The sequence below is a fragment of the Myotis davidii genome, unplaced genomic scaffold, assembly GCF_000327345.1.
Source record: "Myotis davidii unplaced genomic scaffold, ASM32734v1 scaffold199, whole genome shotgun sequence".
Lineage (NCBI taxonomy): Eukaryota > Metazoa > Chordata > Mammalia > Chiroptera > Vespertilionidae > Myotis > Myotis davidii.
In genome coordinates, this window is record NW_006290680.1 from 3320721 (window position 1) to 3334624 (window position 13904).

The 13904-nt window shown below is 49.3% G+C and overlaps 1 long non-coding RNA gene across 1 annotated transcript in view; it reads right to left on the bottom strand.

The window, feature by feature from the left end:
• Positions 1-2385: 2385 nt before the first annotated feature.
• LOC107183090 overlaps positions 2386-13904 on the bottom strand; it is a 46869-nt gene continuing 35350 nt past the window's right edge. Inside the window, exons 2-3 of the long non-coding RNA XR_001513864.1 lie at positions 2669-2746; positions 2386-2550 (exon numbers count right to left, since the gene is read on the bottom strand). This is a non-coding gene — a long non-coding RNA (uncharacterized LOC107183090). The remainder of the gene's footprint in view (positions 2551-2668; positions 2747-13904) is intronic.

Genomic DNA, 13904 nt, shown 5'->3' on the forward strand with positions numbered 1-13904 from the left:
TACAGACATCTTCAAACGTCTCAATTCAGCCACCCTGTTTTCAAATAAAAACTTACAAGGGAGCCCAGTAAGATACTGGAAGGATTCTGATTAGTGTGGGAGAGGGAGAGGTGAACAGGAAATCAGGCCCCCTCCTCCCCACCCCACTGCAGTGTGGGAGCCGGGGAGTAGTGGGAGTGAGAAAGGACGCCTGACACCTGCTCAGGCTCCATGAAGCACAGCTTGACGTGAGAAATTAGCAGGAAAGGCACAGCCCAGGCCTCCCCTGGATTTGAATCTCAGCCCTTCACAAGTTTCTTAATCAGTAAAATGCAGATAAAGCCACTTTCCCCATGTGATCACCACACAGCTGAAAGGAGATACTGCCTGTGTTAGGGGTTGAGTTGCATCCCCTCAATTTCCTGGGTTTAACATCCAACCCCTAGCACCTCAGAATGTGACTGTATTTGGAGGACAAATCTTTAAAAGTTAATTAAGTTAAAATGTGGTCTTTAGAATGGACCCTAACCCAGTATGACCAGTGTATTTATGAAAAGAGATTAGACACAGAGGGAAGACGGTCATCTACAAACCAAAAAGAGAGGCCTCAAGGGGAACCAATTCTGTGGACACCTTGATCTTGGACTTCTAGTCACCAGAACTGTGAGAAAATAAGTTCCTGCTGCTGAAGCTCCTCCCTGTGTGGTATTCTGTGCGGGGCGCCCCAGCTTACTGATACAGCTGGTATACACAGGGCACATGTTAAACTCCTCTCTGTTCTTCCACACCAGACTCTCTGCCAAGCGACTTACACTAATCACACTTGACTAGTTAGAGATGCCCCTTCTTTTTCCATGTTAACATCCCTGGGGATGTATCTGGCAGCCCGGCCCAACTGTCTCATAGAGGGACATGGTGACATGGCTGTGGCTGTGTGTGCCCACACTTGCTGGCAATTCCTGGTGCACAAAGGCGAGCCCCTCATTTCAGCCAACAAACTACTTATAGACTGTGCTAGTTCACTTTATGTGTCAACTTGGCTGGGCTAAGGGATCCTCAGACAGCAGGTCAAATGTTCTGGGTGTGCCTGTAGGGGTGTCTCCAGTAGAGGTTAGCATTTCAATCAGCAGACTGAGTAGAGAAGATGGCCCTCACTGACATAGGTGGGCATCATCCAATCAGCTGAAGGCCTGGATGGAACAAAAGGGTGGAGGAATTTGCTCTTTTCTTGAGCAAAGGCAACCATCTTCGCCTGCCCTTGGATATGGGTGCTCCCAGTTCTCCGGCCTTTAGACTCAGGTTGAAACTTATACCATCAGCCCTGAGTCTCAGGGTTTGGGACTCCACTGAATTCCTGGGTTTCCAGCTTGCAAACAGCAGACTGTTGGACACTTGACTACTGCCACCGTGTGAGCATACAGAGCCATTTGAGAAAGGAACATGGGTCTTGGTTGTTGCCTACAAACCTTCCCTTGATAATTCCTGATAACTTCTAAAAATTCCAGCATCAAAATTTTCAGAATGAGCAGGTTGGGAAACAACTTCTGGGGACTAGAGATGAGAGCACTCTTCCAAGAATCGCTGCATCATGAACCCTCTGGGTAGCACAAAGGACAAGATGATGTGGAAAAATACAGACATAAAGGACTGAGTCAAAAAGGGGTTCAGAGAAACTGAACTTTGGATATAGAAAAGTTTTAGGAATAGGGTCACCAGTATATTTTCCTTTTAATGCATGCCAATATGTGATATACAATAAAAATCTATGTCTAAATGAATTTAAACGAGCTCTTTCAATTAGCATAGGATAGACGTTCTATGTGATAAAAAAGCATGGGATCTAGTTTAGTTGGCAACATCCTTTTCTTTCTTAGGGATGCATAAAATAAAAGGCATTTACAGTGAGTAGTCAGTGGCTTTGCTTTCATGAAACGAGGTAGTATTTTAATTGCCACAATAATTTTAGGCAGTAGCTATGATTATCCCCATTTTTCAGGTGAAAACCTGAGGCTGAGAGAGGCTAGATTTGCCTGGGGTCACAACGCTAGCCACACCAGGCCAGAACAGGAACCCAGCCTTGTACCCCCAGACCCTGAGCACCTGGCTGCAGGCTGACCCTCTCCAGCTCATCTAAGCTGCCCCCACCTAAACCTGCATTCCAATCCTGCGTCCAGCCTCGCGGAAGGTATTGCCAGAGAGCTAAATTAGTTGTTTTTTTATGCATAGATACTGAACTCCTAGGAATAAACAAGCTTGCGTGCGCGGCAGAAGTATCCACTGTCATAGTACAAGAGCAAAACCCGCCTGCTGTGCATGTCTAACAGGTGCTGCCCTCACATGTGCATATGTAAATCACAGCCTGGAGGGCCTGGAAGCATGATGTCGGACTGACAATACTTACAGCCTCAGAAGCCTGCAGTCCACACATGCAGAATCCACTAGGAGCGCCAAGTTGCAGACAATTTGCTGGACGCAGGGCCGCTACTGTGCGGTCATGGAGATGGTGTTTCAGGGGATTAGTGTCGTCTGCTGGACACCAGGCATGAAGTGTCTGAGCACACCGGAGCACGCCTGTGAGAGAGGGAGGAGGGAGAGAGAGAAGCCATTAGAGGATGGCACTCAGGGCAGGCATCCACAGAGCACTGGAAGGCAGCAAAGCCTGCAGGCCAGTGCTTCGCAGCCAACTCACCTGGAAAACTTGCCGAAGCAGACTGCTGGGCTCCACCTACTGATAGCCATTGGTGCCAATCCAGTGCCATAGGAATCCCTAAGTTAGGGTGTGGTGAAGAAAAAGAAGACTTTATTCAGAGCAAAACAGTTCAATTGTAATGTAGCACAGTTTTTATACTAGTGTTATGGCTCAATTGTGATGGAGCATGGCTGTGAGGGCCTGGGTGGCCTTGGATAGATAGTTCTGCTCAGCTCAGTCCACCAAGAGGTCAGCCTGGGAAATGCAGTCTTCAGTGAAAGGGAAAGTGCACAGAAGGGATCTGGCTTATACAGAGAGAAGTTCCAGTCCCTGATTGTTCTATCTCCATGCAAATTCAGACTCCAAATCCTAACAGTTTGATTGGTCCAAAAAACCACTCTCCTGATTGGCCAGAATGGAGCCACTCTGATTGGTTGATGAGGATGCTAATAGACCTACAGCTATTCAGCTCTGATTGGGTGGGGAAAGTCTCAGATCTGTTGGCTGAAATATGATTTAAAAAACTCCTTTATAAGGATTAGCTCAGATGGCAGGCATGCAGTGCGAGCAGGCAGTTCAGTGCAGGCGACAGTCAGCTTCAGAGCAGCTTCTACCTGAAGCACAGCTTGCATTTAGAAACGGCAACTGGGCTGTGTTTAAATTTGAGCCCAGCTAGCCACCAGGAGTCCTTCTTGGTATAGGTATCTTCTTTTCCACCAGGACAACCCCCATAAATCCCAGCTCAGGCTGTCTGGGCTGGGGCCTGACATTCTGCATTTGTTCCAGGAGAGGCGGAAACTGCTAGCCTGTGGGTCAAACTTTGGGTATCACTATGCAGGTTATATTTTAAGCAAAGACACAAATATGTTCCCCAGCGTCCTGAAATAATCAACAGCACTCCCAGAAATGCAGGGCACACTGTTCCCAGGTCCAAAGAGCCAGCCCAGGCAGCATAGCAGTCAAGAGCATAGACCAGGGGTCCTCAAACTATGGCCCGGGGGCCACATGCAAATACAAATATTGTATTTGTTCCCGTTTTGGTTTTTTTTGCTTCAAAATAAGATATGTGCAGTGTGCATAGAAATTTGTTCATAGTTTATTTTTAAACTATAGTCCGGCCCTCCAACGGTCTGAGGGACAGTGAACTGGCCCACCGTTTAGCATAGACTCTCGAGTCCAGCTGCCTGGGTAACTCTGGGCAAGTTGCTTAATCTTCTGGCCACAGTTTCCTCATCTGTAAAATGGGATAATAACAGTACCCATTGGACAAGGTTGTTGTGATGACTGAGTTACTGTTCTCTGTTCAGTCATTGTAAAGCTGATTGAAAGGTTGATGGGGGTTTATTATACTATTAGTTTCATGTTCTGTTATAAATTTTTCCATAACAAAATTTTTTTAAAAGGCAATAATGATACATGACCCAACTCAGAGAATAATCAATCCCATTCTTTGTATCCCTCTCAACACCCCCCGCCCCCCCCAAAGAAAAAATTGAAAACAGTATCTCTAGAAACAAATGTACTTAAGAGAAGTGGGAACTAGTCAACAAAACAGACCCACCGAAGTAACTGCTTGTTTTAAATGCAGTTAATTTTACTTCAAAAATAAAGAATAGGAGTGGTGAGGAAGGTTTGCGAATGGACCACTCATTGCCTCTCCCTGCTTCTCCGGTGGTCTCTTCATTTCTGCGACTCTTCTCTCCCTCCCTCCCACCGCCTCCTTTTCTTTTCCTTCTCCTTTCTCTCCCCCTCCCTCAATCTGGATCACAGCGGGTTGGATCCTGGCTCAGCCTCTTGCCAGCCTTAGAGCCTTGGATAAATAATCTCTTGAGCTTTGTCTCCTCGGCTGCAGAATGCAGGTGCATGTCTGGGTCCCCCGAAAGCGGGCCTGAGACAACGACTGGAGAGGAGACCCGGGGGCAGGAGAGCAAGACTTGGAGGAGGAGAAGCCCATGAAGGGTGTGTTTCCACATCGATCCAGAAGACCCAGGGCTCAGCTTTGCAACTGACTCTGAGGAGGGTGCAGGATGCCTTCCAGAATTGCCCCTCCCAGGAAGAGGTGGGGCATGTATCTCCACGCTTCCATTCCCCGCTGGCTGGGAGGCCCCCAGAGGTGTTAGCTCCCCACACTCAGAGCTGCACCTGCATGTGGACTGAGTGATTCTACAGCTGAGACAGGAGAATGCGCGGCAAAGGGATGTGACCTAGGCACCGAAGTTCTGCAGCCTTTATCAACTGCAAGAGTGAACAAGAATGACATGAACTAAGGCATGTGACACGGCTGACCCATGGAGGCCCACTTCCTTCTCCCTCTCACCCTGCTAGACTGGGAGCCCCGACCCTCTGCCCTCACCCCCACCTTCCCCTGACTCTGAGCTCATGGGAGCCACTCAGTAAAGATTTCCCACTCCGATGTTGTAAGGTTTCAAAAGGTCTTTTCTCCTAAGAAAACCTTGGGCCATTCATTTTTTCATTCTTTCATCCATTCAACAGTATGTGGTACTCCAACCAGATGCCCGGTGCTGGGCTGGGATAATACATCTGTAAGGTGTTAAACTACTCAACTATGGGGACTTGTTTGTTATAGCAGCAAGCATAATCCAAGCTAATCTTCCCTGCCCATAAAGATCTCCCTGACTCATAGGAGAGAGGAGACATGTCCCCAAGCATCCTAGCAAAGGGATGATTTACATGAATGGCAGACACTAGGGGACAATTTCTCGCGGAGACACCTGGCAGTTCCGCCATGCTGCACAATAGCAGGAGGCGCCAGCACTCCCTGGGCGTGTCTGACCTGTGCCTCTGGTGTCAGGGCAGGATTCCCAGAGGAGCAGGCATCATTGCTGCTCCTCCAAAGGGTGAGTAAGGAACGGACATTGCAGCTGGATGAAACAAAAGGAACAAAGCTACAGTGGGTGGGAAATCAGAGGTGTGTGTGGAGAATCAAGAGCCACCAGCATTTCCTGAACAAGGACTAGAGGTCAGACCCTATGCTAAGCTCTTCACATATATCAGCTTACTTGATCCCACAGCACCCTCATGGAAGGTACTTTTATTATCTCATTTGCAGTAATTTGCCCAAGTGCCAGCGTTAGGAAGTGGCAGAGCCAGGATGGGAATTCGGACACCTGGCTCCAGAGCCTGTGTGCTTCACACTGCCCAGGGCCCTCGTTCATGATCCCTAATGCTGTCACAGTGCTTTGCAGTTTACAAAACTCCTTTTGGACTCCTTATCTGTTTCTGTCATGGCAACAGCAGCTGTTCCCATTTTACAGATGAGGGAACAGTACTAAAGGTCTTGCTCAAGGTCCCCTAGACTAAATGGAGAGGCGGAGGCAGGCGGAGGCTCGAGCCCAGATGCAGGATGCCGCAGTGCAGCGAGGAGTCTGCAGGGCAGCCTCTCTCCTCCTCGCTCTGCACCCGAGGTGAGGCGTCTATATTTAGATCCTTACCAGGAGCTGCTAAGAGAATGTCCTCGGGCTATGAATTTAGCCTTACACACTCACTGCGGATTCAGGAGAAGGCTAGGAATAAACCGGTGAAAGAAGGTCCTTAATTCCAAACAGAATTGGCACTGATCAAACACAGCCCAAGCACTGACAGAGGTCACAGGAGGGAAACGGATTTATCTCAAATCCTGTGGACTCAGTGTCTCACTGAGTCCTTATCTCCTCGGTCCAATGCCACAGGCTGTTGGGCTAGAAACAGCTCAAGCTCATTTAGACCATTTCAGGGGCTGGGTTGTATCAGGGACAACTATTTGTGGGCAGAGCAAAGACATGATCCCACTCCCAGCTGCGCTCACCAAGGCCTCTCTCTGGTGGAGTGTCTGCTGGGCCCCTGTGGCAGAGCTGGCCTGCTGTTCTTCAAAATGCAGGCCCCTGACCTAGCTGGTTTGGCTCAGTGATGAGAGTGTCTGCTGTGGACTGACGGGTCCTGAGTTCAATTACAGTCAAGGGCACATACCTTGGTTACAGGTTCCATCCCCGCCCTAGTTGGGGCACATGCAGGAGGCAATCAATAGATGTATCTCTCTCACATCAATGTTTCTCTCTCTGTGTCTCTCACCTCCCTTTCTACTCTCCCTAAAAATCAATGAAAAAATATCCTCAGGTGAGGATTAACACACACACACAAAAGCATGCCCCCCTTCTGTGATATAGGGTTCTGAGGAGCACAGCACAGCCAGGAACTACATTTCCCAGCTACCCTTGTACTTAGGTGAGGTCATGTGACCAGTTCTCACCAATCAAATATGAGTAGAAGTGATTTGGAGCTCTAGTGGGCAATATAGAAGAGAATGTGTTTTCTCCACATTCTCCCTCTTCTTCTGCCTGGATGCAGACCCTGGAGAATGGGGATAGGGGGAGGGTCATAAGATAGAAAGAACCTGGGTTTCCATAAGGAGAAAAAAATGTATATTAGTTTACCAAAATGATGAAGGTTATTGGTTATAGCAGCAAGAATAACTTGAATGAATATATCTCTTTCTAACCCCTGGCACCTTCAGTTCCCCATGAAGAAAGGGTTGAAATCCCACTGGCTCTCTGAGGAGAGCTGTAATCTTCAATTTCTCCTTGTTGTGTGCTGGCCTGACACTCACGGGTTGATTCCTGCCTCAGTTTCCCTCAAGAGAACCACAGATTCCTCTCAAAACAGGACTGACTCTGATCCCAATCCATTTGGGACTGCTTAGTCAGTTTTGGTCAACATCCCCCCATCCCAGCTCTGGAGTGAGACCTGTTCAAAGTGCAGTGGGAACTCAAATGTCACAGGCAATGCCCACCTACGCTCCAACTCATGTGACCACTGCCCAGCAAACCTGCTACTGAATTCTACCCCTGGAATGGGTCCCTTTGGTATTTACTGGCACTGGCTGGGTTTGAGCCCACGTCTCCAGCCTGCCTGGTGGCTTGATTCCAGACCCTTGAGGGAAGGACAGTATGAGAGGCAGAGTGCAGAAGAACCTCAAACCAAACCCATACTTTTCAGGTGAAATGTTGTACTCCCTTGTTACTCCATGGGACCTTCTATGAGCTGAACTTGCTCATTCTCACCCCATCCACCCCTCCCAACTGCCTCTTCCTGTTCACCTAACCCACTTCTGCTCCCCCAAATGTATGGCACCATTTAGAACCCTACAGCGGTGCATGTGCTGTTCCCTCCATCCAGAACACCCTTCTGTACTTCCCCTCTGTGGGCCTTGATTTCTCCATCTGCGGGTTGAGAGGGTTGGATTGAGGTGATTACTGAGGGCTCTCAGGCTCTGCCAGTCAACATTTCTTTAAAAAAAAACAAAAACAAAAAAACCCACACACAGAATGCCCTTCTGACTTTAAACGAGTTCAGAAAAGCCCAGTAGGGGATCACGCTGGTTTTTTTGCCTATTCAGTCTTCCTCCCTCTTCTAGAAATATAAACCTGTTATGAGGAACCTTAGGGTTATTTGGAGCAGTGGTTCTCAACCTGTGGGTCTCGACCCCTTTGGCGGTCGAACGACCCTTTCACAGGGGCCGCCTAAGACCATCCTGCATATCAGATATTTACATTATGATTCATAACAGTAGCAACATTACAGTTATGAAGTAACAACGAAAATAATTTTATGGTTGGGTCACAACATGAGGAACTGTATCTAAAGGGCCAGAAGGTTGAGAACCACTGGTTTAGAGTTAACCCCACCACCATCCCCAACAGCGGTGTGAGCATGAAACTGTTGGGCTAATCTAAGAAACTTAGTATTTGGACACCAGGAGAGATCAGGCCTCTTTTCTATATGAGCTGCAAGGGTGTCACAAGCTCGTGGCCTTCGGTGATCTCCTAGGCCCCACTCTATTTGAGAACGGAGCCAAGAAGCAGGCCTCAGAAAAGGGGTCGGAGATGAACACTGAAGTCCTGCTGGGGCCCTTGATGTGGATAATGTTTTTGCCTCACCCAGATACCCTCTCCCAGGCCGAGGCACTTCTCTGTAAGTGTTGGCTAGAGTTGTTGATTGTTAAGAGCTCACACTTGAACTCCTCTTTAGAGCACTGCCCTTGCTCAAAGCAATTCCAATGAAGTCATGGCCCCCATTCCAGAAGCAGCCCGCAGCCAATGTCTGACTAATGTGGGAGTACAAATGGCCAGGCTTTTTGCCTTAGAGTGGGACAGCTCTATATTATTCATACTCCAGAGCTCCCAGCGGGGTCAGGCTGATGCCAGGCTCTAGGTGAAAACACATTCTTCATCGGCTCCTTCTGCATTATCTTACAGATTCATTCACTCCCTTGCAGTTACTTCGGAGAGCACTCCCTCAATAAATCACTTGCATGAGAATCCCCATTTGTAAGCTCTGCTTCCAGAGAATCTAACCTAAGATGCACCTAGATCGAGCCATACCTGAAGCCACCAGACCCATGGACTTCCTAGCCCCCAAGAACCCATAAATTCTCTTTTTTGTTTAAACTGGTTGGAATTGAGTTTCTGACCGGTACAGTTGACCTTGGAGACCTCTTACTTTAGAGAATAATAAACATTCCTGTGGGACTCCTTTTCCCAATCTCACCTTCGTCATCAACCCAGAGTGAGGTAAGCCTACAGCCTGCTGGCTCCCTGGAGAGCCATGTATCCAGCCCAGGCAAGCAGACACCCGCCACATGCCACAACCTCGTGCCTACAAACAGAAACTGTCACACCTCCCCGCACATCTTGGGAGCTTTATTTAGTGTGATTCTAAAAAGGATTGCCAGATTGGGCCAGGTTTCAACTGCAATAAAAAGGACCAACTGGTTAGTCTCTCTTTGGTCTGTGCTGAATACAAATAACGTTTGTATTTGTAATAAATGTTTAAAGAAAAACAGCTTCAGTTCTCAGCTTTAGAGAGTTGCATGCCTTTCAAGGATTCCTGCATCTGTCTGTTGTAATGCAGACATTGTTGACTATTAGGATTTTCCCTGAAATCCTCCAAGATGTTGGCCCTGTATAGTATTAGAAAATCACAGTGTTCTGCTGTGTCACTACACATACACACCAAGAAGATTAAACACAAAGCAGGGTTTAATAAATAAAGTTGAAGGTTGCCGAGCAGAACAAGGAATCCCACACGTCATTCCTATGGCCAGTGCCTTGAAAAGTCTGGATGAATTACATACACCCCAAACTCCAGGCCTTCCCATCCCCAGCATTTTCTGTCCTTGTCTCTTCAAGATGCACTGGTACCAGTGATGTGGGTTTTAATGTGTGTTGTAGATTTCAGTTGACATTAGGCATAAACTTCAGGCTTCTCATTCAATCAACGAATGTGCGTTAAAGCTACAGTTTATTGGGACTATCTCAGCAAATTCTATAAAGTAGTTAAATCATTATTATCATTCCCATTTACAAAAGTAGTAGAGCTGAGTTCGAACAGAGGCCTCTCTGCCTCCTAAAAGCCTATGTTGATGAAGCTTTCCTGCCTCGCATGTCAGAGAATATAATGTGGATTTATCCTTTCTTTTCCTTAAAAGTTGGGTAACTTTGTATGGGGCACTGTGGGTGAAGCTGACCTTTGCAGGAAAGAGATCTAAGATGAACCTTTTGAAGTCATGGAGACCACGTGTCTCCGGGGCTCAAATCTGCTTCACTGTGTTCCAAGCAGGACACATGCTCAGGGTCTCCGGCCGCCACTTTGGCATCCCTCTCTAAGCCTCCACATTCTCATTTGCAAAATGCAGGTCATCATACCTCCTCAAGTATCTGTTTGAGAGTTAGACAACATCGTGGAAGTGCAAGATCTTACCACAGAGTCTGGAGTGTAAAAGCTGCTCAGATACATTTGGTTTTTAATCTGAATGGGTCCAACATGTTCATTGTACAGATGAGAACACTGAGGCCCAGAAAGCGGTAGGGACTTGCCAAGATCACACCGTGAGTCTGGCTAGAAGCTCTGCTGTCTCTGCGCTCAAGGCTTCCTCTCCTTTGTCTTATGCCCTCCATCCGGAATCCGGCGCAGAGTGCTCTGTCTCCACTGGGCAGCACTATGGGGTGTGACCGCCTCCCTGGGAAGGTGGCACATGCGCAGACCTTCTGCAGCCGGCCTGCAGCTGAGGAAAATGAGCCAGCAGAACGGGCCAGTGAGCAAGGGACAGGGACCTCCATTGGCAAGAATCTCCCTGCCTTCTTTCTTCTGGGATAGAGGCTCCCACTGTCTCTAGCGATGTAACCAGTCTTACCCGCCCCCTCCAACCTGAGCTGGGGGCAAGCACCTGGAAAGGGCAGGGGAGACAGGGACAGAGTAACCCTCACTGTGTGGCAAGCGGGAGAAGGTGGCAGACTGGCTGCTCTGAGGGACAGGACCCGTCAACAGAAACCAAACAGGCACTTCAGCCAAAGCCCCATATGTCCCATGAGACATACAGCACCCCCCTCCTCTCACACATCATTTTTTTAAAAAAAATTTTTATTGATTTCAGAGAGGAAGGGAGAGGGAGAGAGAGATGAGCCATTAATGATGAGAGAGAATCACAGATTGACTGTCTCCTGAACACCCCACACTGTGGATCAATCCCGCAACCCGGGCATGTGCCCTGACAGGGAATGGAACCATGACCTCCTGGTTCATAGGTCGACACTCAACCACTGAGCCACACCGGCTGGACTCACACATCCTTGTTTACATCAGCTTATTCATGGGTCTGAGCCCAAGAGGAGCCCAGATATCCGCCCCTCCTCTGCTGGCAGAGAGCGTGGTGTTCACCAAATACACCAGCCTTCCCCCTCCAGTTCCACGGCCCTCCCGCTGCCTCCCTGCTCAGACCTGACCTCGATCCTGATTAAACTCTCCCTTCCATTTGTGATTGAGCTCAGGGGTGTGAGTTTTGAAGCCCCGTATAAATATGTGCTTTAGAATTAAACTGGTTCAGCAATTCTTGACAACGACTCCTCCGAAATTAAGCCCGGACCATTTGTTTGGCTGGAGCAGACGTCTGAAACACGCATGCTGGAAAGGCAGTGAACTCAGAGCCCAGCCCGGGAGGTGCAGCCTCATAAACAGGGCTCCTGGGCGGGCGAGAGGCTCCGCGGGGACGTGCTGCCCCCTGGCCGTGCTCTGGGTTACTGCCAGCCCTGAGCCTGGGATGTCACACACCCTCCAAGCGAAACAATCCCGCACAACTCCTGTGGCAGCCCCCCTTCGACCCCTCCAATCCCCTAGGACCTCCTGGAGCTCTGACAGGTGCAAGTCCATTGTGAAGGGGAGGGGGTGGGCTGATTTTTACCTGTGCAGCTGGAGTAGCAGGGAATTAAAAAGGAAGGAAGGGCTGACCCTTGCGACAGCGGGGATGAACCTCGAGAAGGTCACGCTGCATGAAAGGAGTGAACCACAAAAGGCCATCTATGTAGGGATCAGTTTATATGAAATGTCCAGAAGAGGCACATCCCTAGAGACAGAAAGCAGATTGGTGGTTACCAGGGGCTGGGGCGGGAGTGGGAGTCAGTGGGGGGTGCGGAGAATGGGGAGTGACTGCTAATGGGTTTCCATCTGAGGTGATGAAAATGTTTTGGAACTAGATAGTGGTGATGGTTGTACAATGCTGTGAATGTACTTAATACCACTGAACGTACTTTAAACTGGTTAAAATGATCAAGTTTATGTGTATTTTACAATTAAAAAATAAAGAGTGCAAAAGACCCTCAACTCCTGTACCTCGCCCTGACTTCCCTCCCGCCCCTCGGGAGCCCCGGCCACCTGGTCCCCGTCCTCCTCCTGCCATTTCTGAGGACCCCAGCCGGGACTCTGCTGCCCGGCGGTGTCTGAAGCCCCTCTTCTGGTGCCAGGCTGGCTGCAGTCGTGCCACCTGCACCTGCCAGGAGCTCCCAGGGCTCCGCCTGGCCCTGTGGGGCACCTGGCGTGGGGAGGGGCAGCGCTGCACAGACCATCTCCTCTCCTTGCAGGAGCTGCTGGCAGGGAAGCCGCCGACTCCTGGAGCTCCAGCCTGTGGGGCTGCTGGTCGTCTTAGATGCCCTGCCTTTCCGGAAAGCTCAGGAAGGGCCCATGACAGGGCGGGGGCTGGGCTTGCTCAGCAGCAGGCGCTGTGCTGGGCTCGGAAGCTCCTCTCTGGTTTGACCCACCATCTCCAAGCCAGACTTGTGGATCCAGAAAACACCTCCCCAGGGGCTCCCAGAGCCCTTGTGTTGACAGAACCCTGGCAGGCCTGTCCCCGCCACCCCATCCTCCGAACACACTGTATCCCACATGCTCGCTTGCTTAGCTCGTGTGTGTCATTTAATCCTCATGCAGATCCAAAGCACAGATTACAATGTCCATGAACTTGCTGGTGAGGCAGGGGCTCCGGAGCAAGAGCCAGACAGGAAGTCAGAGCCAGTTTTGTCAACCCTGTCCCCGGACCTGGCTGCCTTCCCGTAACACAGCAGGCGGCAGAGTCAGGGCGAGTGCTGAGCACGTTGTCCAGTGTCTCTCCCACCTGCCTGGGAGCTCCGGGGGGCAGGCAGCGGGTCTTGGGGCCAAGGCTGAGACAGAGCCCCTCGGGTGGCAGCAGCACTGAGTGTTGGCTCAGTCCCCACCGGGCACCGAGGCTGAGATGACAGAATTGGCCTTGAAAATAACAACTAACCTGAATCTTCGCTCAGACCTTGAGATCAATGATGCAGGTTGGGCATCTCACCAGCTTCATATCTCTCTCTCCTTCTTTTTCTTCCTCTTAGGCTTTAGTTCTATGTCACACACACACTCTCTCAACTTCCCACAGAATCATTACAGAACAAGACATTTACCTTAATGGTCCCCCATGTGCTCCCCACTCACTCCAACCTTGAGCAATCAAACTGTTCTAAAAGGGGCTGAAGAGCTGCTCAAAACCAGGGGATTCAGCCTTCAACTGTTAGGATTAATTTTCTCCCACACTCATTGAATGACAGAATCAGGTTTTAGGAAGAGCTTGCCACGTTGAGGTGGTGGGCCAAATCTGACAATAGAATTCAGAAAAAAATATATATATGAGCTAAGACTCAGTTCAAAAATCATTCATGTATCAAACGGGTGAACCCAGCCGGCATGGCTCAGTGGTTGAGCGTCAACCTATGAATCAGGAGCTCACAGTTCAATTTCTGATCTGGGTACATGCCTTGGTTGCGGGCTCGATCCCCAGTGTGGGGTGTGCAGGAGGCAGCCAATCAATGATTCTCTCTCGCCATTGATGTTTCTAACCTCTCTCTCCCTCTCCCTTCCTCTCTGAAATCAATAAAAATATATTTCAAACGGG